The 12,492-nt window shown below is 50.3% G+C and overlaps 1 protein-coding gene across 4 annotated transcripts in view; it reads left to right on the top strand.

The window, feature by feature from the left end:
- Positions 1–2,384: 2,384 nt before the first annotated feature.
- Positions 2,385–12,492, top strand: part of LOC119977853 (interleukin-13 receptor subunit alpha-1-like) — a 56,256-nt gene continuing 46,148 nt past the window's right edge. For 3 of the 4 annotated variants that reach the window (XM_038819104.1, XM_038819105.1, XM_038819102.1), the window contains exon 1: positions 2,385–2,608. The gene's annotated coding sequence lies outside the window, so the exon portion shown is untranslated. Of the gene's footprint in view, positions 2,609–2,666; positions 2,736–12,492 lie in introns of those variants that run through there. The other variant, XM_038819103.1, reaches the window with a different exon arrangement.

Genomic DNA, 12,492 nt, shown 5'->3' with positions numbered 1-12,492 from the left:
GCACCTTCCACCTGGGTGATCCCTGCATGCGAGATGGCAATCACACGGTCCCGTCGAATCCCTGGGGTATGCATTGTGGGGACGGTTGGAGCATGGAGGAGGGAGGGTGGGGGCGCATTGTACTCCCACGGGGCCTTCAAGTAAGTAAAGGAGAGAGAAAGCAGGGAACTACAGGTCAATTAGCCTGACATCCGTCATTAGCCAAACGCTTAGTGCCATTCTCCTGCCTTTCCCCCCGTACCCCTTCACATTATATCTATTTAAGTAGGTGTCTACTGTCCTCTGAATCCCTCAATTGAACTAGCCTCCACCATACTTCCAGACAGTGCATTCCAGACTCGGACCATTCAATATGGAAAAGACTAGTTGCGCACACATTTGCTGCTTTTTAAATCACTTCAAACCTGTGTCTTTACATTCTTGATCCTATCTCCCTATCTACTCTGCCTCATCAGCCTCATGATTTTGAACATCTCTATCAAATCCCCTCTTGGTCTTCTAGCCCTCCAAGGAGAACAGCTCCAGCCTCTCTGAACTATCACCATAACTGAAGCAGAACCATTCCTGAAAATTCTTATTGCGCTTGGAAATTTGTGGTACGATCAGCAAAAATCAAATATGGTTTTCATGAAAGGAAAATGGTGTTTGACAAATTTCTTCAGAGTTTTCAAGGATTAAACATGCAGCGCAGATTAAAGGGAAACCGTGGGGCCCGATTTAACGAAAACAAAAGCAGAGTCCCTTTTTGCGGGCAAGTAGCGGGGTGTTTCTCGGAGCCTGTCGCACCGAGAACATCCCTGCTATCACATGGGGCATTGTGTTTCCTTTTGCCCCGTCTGGGAATGGTGCCCCTATCTCTCGACCCTCACTCGGCCCTCAGCCTTACCCCAGCCCACTCTGGACCTCCCCCCCCCCAACTTGCCTCTTAGGGGGTCTTCGAGCCCCCACTCACCTTGTTTAAAGTTTTTCCAATCCTCCAGCCTGTCACTGACCTTTGCAATGTGGTGTGCCTTTGTTTTTTTGCCTTTATGTAATCTTTAACCTCCTTGCTCAGCCATGAATGCATTTTCCCCTTCTGACAATCTCTCTCCCTCTCTGGAATATATTTTAGTTCCGAGGAATTGAATATCTCCTTAAATATCTGCCGCTGTTCATCAACCTTTTAGTCTTTCTTCCCAGTCCACTAAGCCCAAATCTCTCCTCATGCTGACGTAATTACTTTGGTTTAACACCACAACACTAGTGTGGGACTCAAATTTATTTCCCTCAAACTGAATTTGAAATTAAAGCACGCAATGATCACTCTCTTCCCTCGAGGATCCTTTACAACAAGACCATTAATTAATCCCATCTCATTACATAATACTAAATCCAAAATAGCCTGCTCCATGGTTGGTTTGACAACAGGCCTTGTGATGCAGTGTCAGTTTCCCGCCCTCTGGGTTCAAGTCCTGATGGAACCATCAATTCACCAGACACGTGTTTCCGATATGAATCGAGGCTTTAATCGACTTACTTCAGAGCCAGCCTGTTACCCGTTGATGAACTCTTAGTGAACTCAGGCTGACTCTGGACAAGGGTATTTATACAGCAGCACTAGGGGGAGGAGTCATGGGCGGAGCCAAGGGTGGAGCCCAGTACAAGTTCATGAGTACTCCCAGAGCTACTCCCCCTAGTGGTCAGATAACACTACTGCGCTTACAAAGACAGTGTGAATTATCATGTCATATATATATTACATTCACCACATTCACCCCCTGCAAAAAAATCAAGTCCGGCGGGGCTGGTGGTCCACAACGTCAGTCTGTCCGGTGGTCGAATTGTCCGTTGTGATCTGCGGAGCACCGGGGTTGCAGCCTCTTGCGGTGGCTGGATGGGTGTTGTGTGCTGGGGTACGATGGCGGACTCCAGGTAGGGTTGTATCCGAGCTTCATACTCTCCTGGTTCAACCGGGGACTGGGGGCGCTGGGGGCTGGCCGGCGTGGGTGCGCGGAACTGGTGGAGTGACTCTGGACAACATGCCAGGACTTGTTGTCCATGGAAGGAGCATTTGTGGCGTGGTTCAAGAGGTTGATAATCCTCCTCCTGCCCTCTGTTTCTCACAGGGGAAAAGCGACTTGTGTGAGGACGTGCTTTATTTAAAGAAAGTGCTGTAGGGAATGGGTTCCTTCAGCTTGACCCAGTCACAATGAAGAAAGAGTGATTTGTTTTCAAACGGAGTGATGTGTGACTTGAAGGCAAACTGAACAAAATGGTGTTCCCATACATTTGCTGCTTCAAAATACTTGAACATAGTTTTGTTACTGTCTTCAAAGTTATAAACTGATATGATGCCATCAAGATGTCAATCAGTTTGATGCGCTGCTGCCTGTATAAACCAAAGAATCAAATAAACAGGAAGTTTTGTGAGTGACCTCAGCGGTGGAAGGCAACCAGAGAGAGAGTTCTCTCAAATAGCTGCTCGCACACTATGCTGCACAGGCACAAGAATTAACATCTGGAGGAAAAGCTGCTTACTGTAGCTCCGACAAAAAAGCGCCCCACTTGTCCTTGGACTCGATCACGGGAAGGAAAGGGACAGACCATTTCTCTGCTCACGCACACCCTTGTGAGTTTTTGAATGGATATGGCACGAGTAAAAACTTCTCACAGAATTAACTTTTAGTAATCAATTTGCTTCGCCAGTTTGTATTAACTTAAGATGAATGCAATTGTCTGCAGCAAATCTGGCACAGGTGACTATTTTGAAGCTTTTCTTTAATTTCCACTCGGTGTTCTTTTAATTTATGAGCAGGCAGTGCTGGACATTTTAACTTGGAATTCCTATAATGATCTACTAATGAGGAAGCACGGCTGTGAGTGCATGAGCTGGTTTTTTTTCAAGACGTCAGTATTCCTTTCCGAAATATTGAACCGGAATTATAATCGATGATAATCATGGGCAGCACGGTAGCACAGTGGTTAACTCTGTTGCTTCACAGTAGCAAGGTCCCAGGTTCGATTCACGGCTTGGGTCACTGTCTGTGTGGAGTCTGCACGTTCTCCCCGTGTCTTCCTCTGGGAGCTCCAGTTTCCTCTCACAAGTCTCAAAAGACGTGGGCCGCGATTCTCCGCAACCACGATGGGTGGGAGAATAGTGGGAGGTCCGCTCCCGCACCTCCCGCTATTCTCCCACCCCCCCCCCCAAAATGGTGTGTCCGGTTTTCCGACACGCTGCTCGGAGAATCGCGGGCCGCCGTGAACATGGCGCGCCAGGTAAGTGTGGGGCCTTGGGGGGGCAGATTGGGGATCGAGCACCACGACCGTGCTCGGGAGGGGACTGGCCCGCGATCGGTGCCCACCGATCGTCGGGCCGGCGTCTCAAGGGGACGCACTCTTTCCCCTCCGTCGCCCCGCAAGATCAAGCCGCCACATCTTGTGGGGCGGCTGAGGGGAAGGACGGCAACCGCGCATGCGCATTTGTGAGCTGTTGAACCCGGGCATGCGCGGCTGACGTCATTAGGCACCGCCGGGGCGTTATTCTTGGCGTGCCGGGCCTTGAAGCCAGGGACAAGGCCCGGCCGCCGGGTTTCCCGGTACGGCCCGCCTATCCCCCCGGGTAGGGGAGAATAGGGGGCTGGGAGAGGCTTCCGGCGCCGTCGTGAACCTCTCCAGGTTTCACGACAGCGTTGGGCCTTGCGGAGAATTCTGCCCGTGCTGTTCGGTAATTTGGACATTCTGAATTCTCCCTCCGTGTACCTGAACAGGCGCCGGAATGTGGCGACTTGGAGCTTTTCACAGTGACTTCATTGCCGTGTTAATGTAAGCCTACTTGTGACAATAAAGATTCTTATAAAGATTATTGTTATATCTTACTCCTTCTTGAAAGCACACAACCTTTTGGCTTCAAGTACTTTCTGTGACAGTGAATTACACAGACGCACTACTCTCTGGGTGAGGAGATTTCTCCTTCCCTCAGTCCTAAAAGGTTTACCCCTTATCCTCAAACTATGACCTGTATTCTGGACTCCCCCGCCATTGGAAACATTGGGCGAAATTCTCCCCCCCCCCACGACGGGTGGGAGAATAGCGGGAGGGCCTTCCCGACTTTTTTGACGCCCTCCCGCTATTCTCCCCCCCCCCCGCCGAAATCCCGACACGAATCGCTGCCGCCGTTTTTTTACGGCCGGCAGCGATTCACAGCTGTTAGAAGGGCCGAAGTCCCAGCCCTTTACGACCTTTTTACGAACGGCAAACACACCTGGTCCTGCCATTCGTAAAAACGTCGTGACCACCTGGAAAAAAATAACCATGGCACCGATTGGCACGGCAGTACCACGGCCGTGCCAAGGGTGCCATGGGCCCGCGATCGGTGCCCACCGATCGCGGGCAGCGGGCCCGATGCCCGCGCACTATTTGTCCTTCCGCCGCCCCGCAGTATCAATACGCGGGGCGGCTGAGGGGCAACCCGGACCGCGCATGCGCGGGTTTCGCGCAAAAACGCGATGACGTCACCCGCGCATGCGCGGGTGGAGTCTTCCCACCTGCGCATGCGCGGCTGACGTCATATGACGCGTCAGCCGGCGCTAAGTCCGACAAGCGGGTTTAACGATTTTCGTTAAGCCCGACTTGTCGGGGCCTCCGACGTCGGGCTGCTAGCCCCGACGGGGGACCAGAATCGGTCCCCCGTCGGGAAGGGGCGCGATGCCGTAAAACCCGCCCGGGTTTTACGGCAGTTTGACGATTTCCCCCGTTTTGGGAGAATTTCGCCCATTCTTTCTGAATGAAGTGCACTTTGACAAAGTGCCATCGGACTCAAAACATTAGCTCTTTTCTCTCCCTACAGATGCTGCCAGACCTGCTGAGATTTTCCAGCATTTTCTCTTTCGTCATCGAAATAGTACCTCGGGTCATTTTACAGCATTAAAGGTGCTATATTATTCGCAGATTATTATTTTTCATACATGAAGTGGCCACAACCCTTGCCTTCACCAGCTCTTTTTCTGCCCTTCCTCTAAGAACTGTAGCTTTGAAGTAGAATCCCTAGCTCAACAAGAGGTTTAGGACATGAATCGTGCCTTCCTCTGACTCAAATTCTCACTACCAAAACTAACACTTTCGGGGAACAAGTCTGGTTTTTCATTAGAATGCAATAAGGATGATTAATATTCTCACTTCTGCAACTAGTAACTTACCTGGACTTATTGTTCATTATATGTACCTTTACTCTTCTTTGTGACATGAATAATAAATGCATAGCATACGGATTAATATTTTTGTTCCATCTCATGTTTTGGAGTTCAATGGTAGACCTGCGTTTTGTGTTCAGCTCCATTGTATGCTACACCTCTTTACAAATATATTGGGTGGGATTTTCCAGCCTTCCCCCCCCCCTCCAGCGGGATCTCCTTCCGGGATCTCCTTGCAGCAAGTTCTTCTGCAGCTCTGTACTGTTAGAGGTCATGTCTTACGAGTGAGATATTCAACTGGGGCTCCATTAGATGAACGTTAAAAAAAACCCCACGGGCGGGATTCTCTCAGCTCGGGGCCGGGCCAGAGAATTGGCACGACCAGCGTGAATCACGCCACACCGCCCCAACGCCGGGACGTGATTCTCCGCAGATGTCATGGACGCGGCGTGGTCGGTGCAACGCCGGTGGGGGGACATTCTTCCCCGGGCAATTCTTGGCCCGGGAAGGGCCAAGCGGCTGTACCAAAAATCCCGGGTTATGCCGCCGCCGTTCTAACCGGGTCTTACCCGACGGGACCTCGAAAAACAACCAATAAATTACTTTTGAACCATAGTCATTGATGTTGTGTAAGCAAACACAGCAGCCATATTTGCTTCTAGCATGGGGCTAATAAACAGCAATGTGATCAATGATCATCAATCACTTTCTGACATTGCTTGAAAGGTGAATTTTAGAGAAGACATTGGGATAATTGTCTGCTGTTCTCCAGACAGTACAATGGAATCATTTATAGCCAACTGAACAAACAGACATTCTTGGTTCAGCAGCAAAAAGTAACGCCTCTAACTTTGCAGTAATCCTCCAGGATTGCACAGAAAATTGGCTGGAACTTTCTCCACGCCATTTTTGGCATGCAGGAAGCTTGACTTGTCTGTACCCAATAGGAACACAAGAATTAGGAGCAGAGGTAGGCAATTCAGCCTTTCGAACCTGTTCCGCTATTCAATCAGATCATGGCTGATCTTTTCCTAGTTTCAAATCCATCCCTCCACCTGTTCCCCATATCACTTTAACCCATTTTCTATCAGAAACATATCTATCTTCATTTTGAAACTATTTAATGACTCGGACTCCACTGCACTATGGGGCAGCGAGTTCCACAAATTCAACAAATTCACCACCCTCGGCGAGAAGTAGTTCCTACTCATCTCAGTTTTAAATCTACCATGTCTCAATCTATATTTGCGACCCCTCGTTCGAGGTTGCCTCACAAAGGGGAACGTTTGGTCTATGTTTACTTTATCAATTCCTTTTAATACTTTATACACCTGGATCAGATCCCCTCTCATTTTTCTAAACTCCAGCGAGTATGAACCCAAACTGTTTAATCCCTCCTTATACGTCAATCCTTTCAACCTCGGAATCAATCTGGTGAACCTCCTCTGAACTGCCTCCAATGCCACCACATCCTTCCTCAAATAAGCAGATCAAAACTGGACACAACAGCCTGAAGATAGGTCGCTCACAAATTTAGTTTTGCCTCCTCATTTACCCCAAGGTAGTGTTGGGCTGAACAGCTCCTATACTTCTGGGCACCATAGAAAGCATCCTAATTGGCTCCATCACAGCTTGGTATGGCAACTGCTCAGCCCAAGACCGTAAGAAACTGCAGACAGTCGTGAACACAGCCCAGTCCATCATGTGAACCCTCCTCTCATCCATTGACTATGTCTACTTCCAACCTCTTACATCGGGCAGAAGATACAAAAGTCTGAGAACACGCACGAAGACATTCAAAAACAACTTCTTCCCTACTGTCACCAGACTCTCGAATGGCCCAATTATGGACTGAACTGATCTCTCTCTGCATCTTCTCCACTGTTGTAGCATTATACTCCGTGGGCGCGATTCTCCCGAGTTACGAAAACTCGGGAAGCTGGCGTCAAAAACGGGCGCGTTTGACGCCAGCCTCCGCCCCCCCCCGACCGGGAACCGATTCAGCTCCCCGGTCGGGGCTAGCATCGCGCGGCCGTGAACTCCGGCATCGCTGGCTTAACGAATTTCGTTAAGCCCGCTAGCCAGAGTTAGCGACGGCTGACGCGTCAGATGACGTCAGCCGCGCATGCGCGGATTGGATGATTCCAACCTGCGTATGCACGGATGACATCATCACGCATATGCGTGAAACCCGCGCATGCGCGGGCCGGTATGCCCCTCAGCCGCCCCGTGAATGGATCCAGCGTGGCAGCGGAGGGAGAAAGAGTGCGCGGGTTAAGTATCCGCTGGCCGCGATCGGTGGGCACCGATCGCGGGCCCATGGCACCCTTGGCACGGCCGTGGTACTTCCGTGCCAATCGGTGCCATGGTTCCCCAGATCGGGACTTTACGGCCGTTTTTACCAACGGTGAGAGCAGGTGTGTTTTACGTTCATAAAAACGGCCATTATGGCCTTGGAAATCAGCCCATCGGCCAGGGGTGAATAGCTGCTCGCCGTAAAAAAACGGCGAGCAGCGATTCGTGTCGGGTTCGGCCGTGGGGGGGGGGGGGGGAGAATAGCGGGAGGGCGTCGGACCAGCGTGTCCGTAAAAATTTACGCCGCCCGCTATTCTCCGAATTTTCGTGAGAGCGGAGAATTGCGCCCCGTATGCTTCACCTAATGTCTATTTCTATGTATTTACATTGCGTATTTATCGTACGTCCTATGTTTTTCATGTATGGAACGATCTGCCTGGACTGTACACAGAACAATACTTTTCACTCTACCACGGTACACATGCCAATAAATCCAAATCTACCTCTGTGCTCAGCAGGGAGCCAACAGGTATGCGCTCGTAGCTCGTGGTTTGACGGCTGTATCTTAGAAAGAAGCTGAAGTGCCAACTAGTTTGGCAGGGTGGTAAGAACCAGAACAGTAGGCCAGCAGGGGAAGTAACTAAGGGAGAGTTAGAGACTGAGGCCAGGAAGACTAAGAGGAAAAGCAGGCAGGGAGAGGTTGCTGAACACAATGGGGACTGGTGGTCTGAAGTCCATTTTGTTCAATGTGAGAAGGATAACCAGGTAAGGTAGATGAACTTAGACCTTAGTACTTGGAACTATGATGTTGCTATTACAGACACTTGGTTGAGGGAGGGACAGGATTGTCAGCTAAACATCCAGGATTTAGATGCTTCAGGTGGGACAGAGCGGAATGTAAAAGAGGTGGGGGGTTGCATTACTGGTTAAGGAGAATATCACAGCTGTACTGAGTGAGGACACCTCGGAGGGCTCATGCAGTGAGGCAATATGGGTAGAGCTCAGGAATGGGATGGGTGCAGTCGCAGTGTTGTGGGTTAACTACAGGCCTCCCAACAGCCAGCGGGAGATAGAGGAGCAGATGGATAGACAGATTTTGGAAAGATATAAAATCAACAGGGGTGTTGTGGTGGGTGATTTTAACTTACACTAAATTTTTTAAAGTGTATTTGGTTTTCACATCTTATATTTTACAATTCATAAATTGCATATTACAAAAAGGAAAATAAGAAAGGCAAATAGAAATCAGCACATATATTTACGGTGAATTGTATTCCCTCCCGTTGTCTGCATACGCATGTTATAATCCCCAGTATGGCCAGAGCACGTATTTACCGGTGTCTATTTACAGTTTATTTTGGTATTCAGCTTACCATCGGACCCTGCGGCTTTATCCCTTGTACCTATCATCTTGTTTGCATGCCTTCACCCCCTCACATCCTTCCCTTTCCCCCCCACCCCTCTTTCATTTTCCTCTTTGTCCCACAGCTGGTTCATCCCCCCCCCCTCCTCACCTCGTTGCCCCCTCCCCCGCTTACTCTACTGGTTCCTGGCTACGAACAGCTCTTGGAACAAGTTGGTGAATGGCTTCCGCGTACCCCGGATGGCAACTTTTATTTTCTTCGACCTGATAAATTCCCCAGGTCGGACAGCCAATCTGCAGCTTTGGGTGGTGCTGCTGAATGCTAGACAAGCAGGATTCTCCGGCGGGCACCAGGGAGGCACAAGCTCGGCGGTCGGACCCTGCCCCATGAACAGTTCTAACTGATCTGATACCCTGAAGACCGCCACTCAAAGAAGGTCACCCAGTACCCGACAAGTCTGAGGCAAACCCAGAATCAAGTGGGTGTGGTTGACTGGGCCTCCCTGTCATTGTTCACATTTGCCTTCCACCTCCGGAAAGAACCCACTCATTTGGGTTCTGGAGAGCGCACCTTTAGCTGTGTTAGATTTAGCCATGCACATGTGGAGGTGGAGTTCGCCATGTGCAGTGTTGTGATCCAGAGTCCTCCCTCTATCTCTAGGCCTAGTTCCTCCTCCCATTTTTTCCTCGTCTCGTTCAGGGGGGTGGGTACCTCCACCAACAGTCACCTGTACAGGTCCGCACAGCATCCCTTCACTGTGTCGTCCGCGTCCAACAGTTCTTCCACTTGCGAGTGTCCTGGTATCTACTGGTACGTCATTGTCTCTTTACGAAGGAAGTTTTTGACCTGAATATATCTCATTTTTCCTCTTGGTAACTGGAACCTCTCCCTGAGTTCCCCAGGGTTGCTACTCCATCGTTCTCATAAATGTCCCTAACTGTCAGTGTCCCATCGTCCTGACTCCACCTTTCGAAGGTGGCGTCCATTATTGCAGGGGTAAACGTGTGGTTGTTGCAGACGGGGGCCATGGTGGACATTTTGGTTAAGTTGAAGTGCTGCCTCATTTGGAACCACGTCAGGAGCATGGCTACTACCACTGGGCTCCTTGAATGTTGGCCAGGTGGGGGTGGGAGAGGGAGTGTGGCTAGGGCTTGGAAGGACGTCCCTATGCAGGTGCTGGTTTAGCTCACTGTGCTAAATCAGTGGCTTTTAAAGCAGACCAAGGCAGGCCAGAGGCACGGTTCGATTCCCGTACCAGCCCCCCCGAACAGGTGCCGGAATGTGGCGACTTGGGGCTTTTCACAGTAATTTCATTGAAGCCTACTCGGGGCAATAAGCGATTTTCATTTTAATTTTTTTCATTTCATTTTAACCCACTCTGTTCCCGGTTCCCTCGCCCATCCCCCCTCTCTTTCTGCGAGGTAGAACTGCAGGTTCAGGAGGGCCAGGCCTTCCGCGTTTCTTTTCCTTTGTAGGACCTTCTTTTCGAGCCTTGGGTCCCCCCCCCCCCCCCCCCCCCCCCCCCCCTCCACCACCCCCAAAAGCACCATGATTCCATGATTAGTTGTCGACTGTGTTGATTTGGGTTGCAGAAGGGGAGAGATCTTGAAAGGAAGAGGAACCTGGGCAGTATGTTCATTTTGATTGTCTGTATTCTCCCGGCGAGGGAGAGCGGGAGTGGGCCTCACCTCTGCAGGTCCCTTTTGACTTCACCCACTGGACTCTTCAGCTCCCATTTGTGGTTCCTATCCAGTCGTGGGCTACTTGCATCCCCAGGTAGTGGAATTTGGTCAGGGCCTGCTTGATCAGCAGTCCCCCAGCTCTGTCCCTCCCCCTCCCCCGCACTGTGGGTTCACAGGGAAGGCTTTGGTCTTGCTCAGGTTAAGCTTGTAACCAGAGAAGGCTCAAAACTCCTTCAGGAGTTCCATTATCCCTTCCATGCTGGTCTGGGGATTCGAGATGCAGAGGAGCAAGTCACCCGTGGAGAGTGAAACTCTGCTCTCTGTTCCCCTTTTGGAAAACTCTCCACCAGTTTGCCATTTTGAGGGCAATTGACAGTGGCTCGATTGCCAGAGCAAACAGCAGTGCGGATGGCGTTGCTGCCTCTATGCAGCCAGAAATATTTAGAACTGGTGGTGTTTGTCCGTACATTCGCTATGGGAGCAGAAGGGGAGAGATCTTGAAAGGAAGAGGAACCTGGGCAGTATGTTCATTTTGATTGTCTGTATTCTCCCGGCGAGGGAGAGCGAGTTTCACCCAGGAGGTGAATCCTGGTCCGAACCCAAATTGTTCGAGCACTTCTATGAGGTACTTCCATTCGACTCTGTTGAAGGCATTTTCTGTGTCCAGGGAGATTATCGTTTCTATGTGAACCACAAGCTGTTTCTTATATTGACCGAATGACCACACAACCAGTATATTAGTTCAAAAGACAGTTTATTAACAAACAACTTGTTTTATATGCAATGATTCACGTGCTACGCACTAAACTAAACCTAAGAACTAAGATGGCCTTTACTTAACTTCGGGGTGACCGGCTCTGTGCGGGAGATAAGGCCTTTATCTGTGTCCACGTGGGTTGGTTGGAAGTCCCCAGGTTCGTCTCTGCTGGGCTCATCCTTCAGGTAGCGATCGCGGGTCCTTGAACTTGGCTGGTCGATATGCTGCAATTGGTCGCACACAGGCCGGTCCAAAGGAGGCCGATCCCTAGTGCGCAGGGCTTCTTATCCTTCTTCTCTTCCGCGCCCTTTTGGGCGGTCCTAACTCCAGATCCAATGGCTCGATAGGGTTTCGATCACCCTCATTGATCCTAGCCAATTAAAAGGCGGATACCTCAATGGCTGGACGGGTCCTAGCTGTCATTGTCCGAGGCACGTAGGCCTTTCCAAATAAGGGGAAGTGCCGCCGGTTAGTCTGCTACTGTTGTGGTTCCTTGATTCGAACTGGGGGAAATTCTGATTGACTTTTAATGGGTACAAGCTTCGGTCAGGTCTGGCTTCTTTGCACAATACACAGAGGCTGTACTTCTCTGTGTCCAAGTTGACCAGAGTTCCCATGGCCCTTTGCAGGTGACCATTTTAGATGGCTACAAGTGTTAATGAGGTCAGCCCATAAGAGGGTTGTTTATGAGTCCGGTAACACCGAGGAAGAAGCTGTTTTTCAGTCTGTTCGTGCATGTTCTCAGACTTTTGTATCTCCTGCCTGATGGAAGAAGTTGGAAGAGTGAGTAAGCCGGGTGGGAGGGGTGTTTGATTATGCTGCCTGCTTTCCCCAGACAGCGGGAGGTGCAGATGGAGTCAATGGATGGGAGGCAGGTTTGTGTGATGGACTGGGCTGTGTTCACGACTCGCTGAAGTTTCTTGCGGTCTTGGGTGGAGCAGTTGTCATACCAGGCTGTGATGCAGCCTGATAGGATGGTTTCTATGGTGCATCTGTAAAGGTTGAACGTTCAACTGCACCTTGAGCGCCAGTGGGGTAAGGTGGATGCCAGGATTTGGTTCCTGTCTGTTTGGGCCGTGTGGGAAGGCCTACACAGCTGTGGATCCTGGATGGAGAATGGCACTGATACATTGAACAAGTAACACATTGATGGACAGATCATTTCTACGGCAAAGTTCTGGACATGATAGCACATTCTCAGGCTTCTGTTCCGATTCTGTTGAGGT

Source organism: Scyliorhinus canicula, chromosome 14 (genome assembly GCF_902713615.1).
Source record: "Scyliorhinus canicula chromosome 14, sScyCan1.1, whole genome shotgun sequence".
In the NCBI taxonomy this organism is placed as follows: domain Eukaryota; kingdom Metazoa; phylum Chordata; class Chondrichthyes; order Carcharhiniformes; family Scyliorhinidae; genus Scyliorhinus; species Scyliorhinus canicula.
This window is presented reverse-complemented; position numbering and strand designations above follow the sequence as displayed.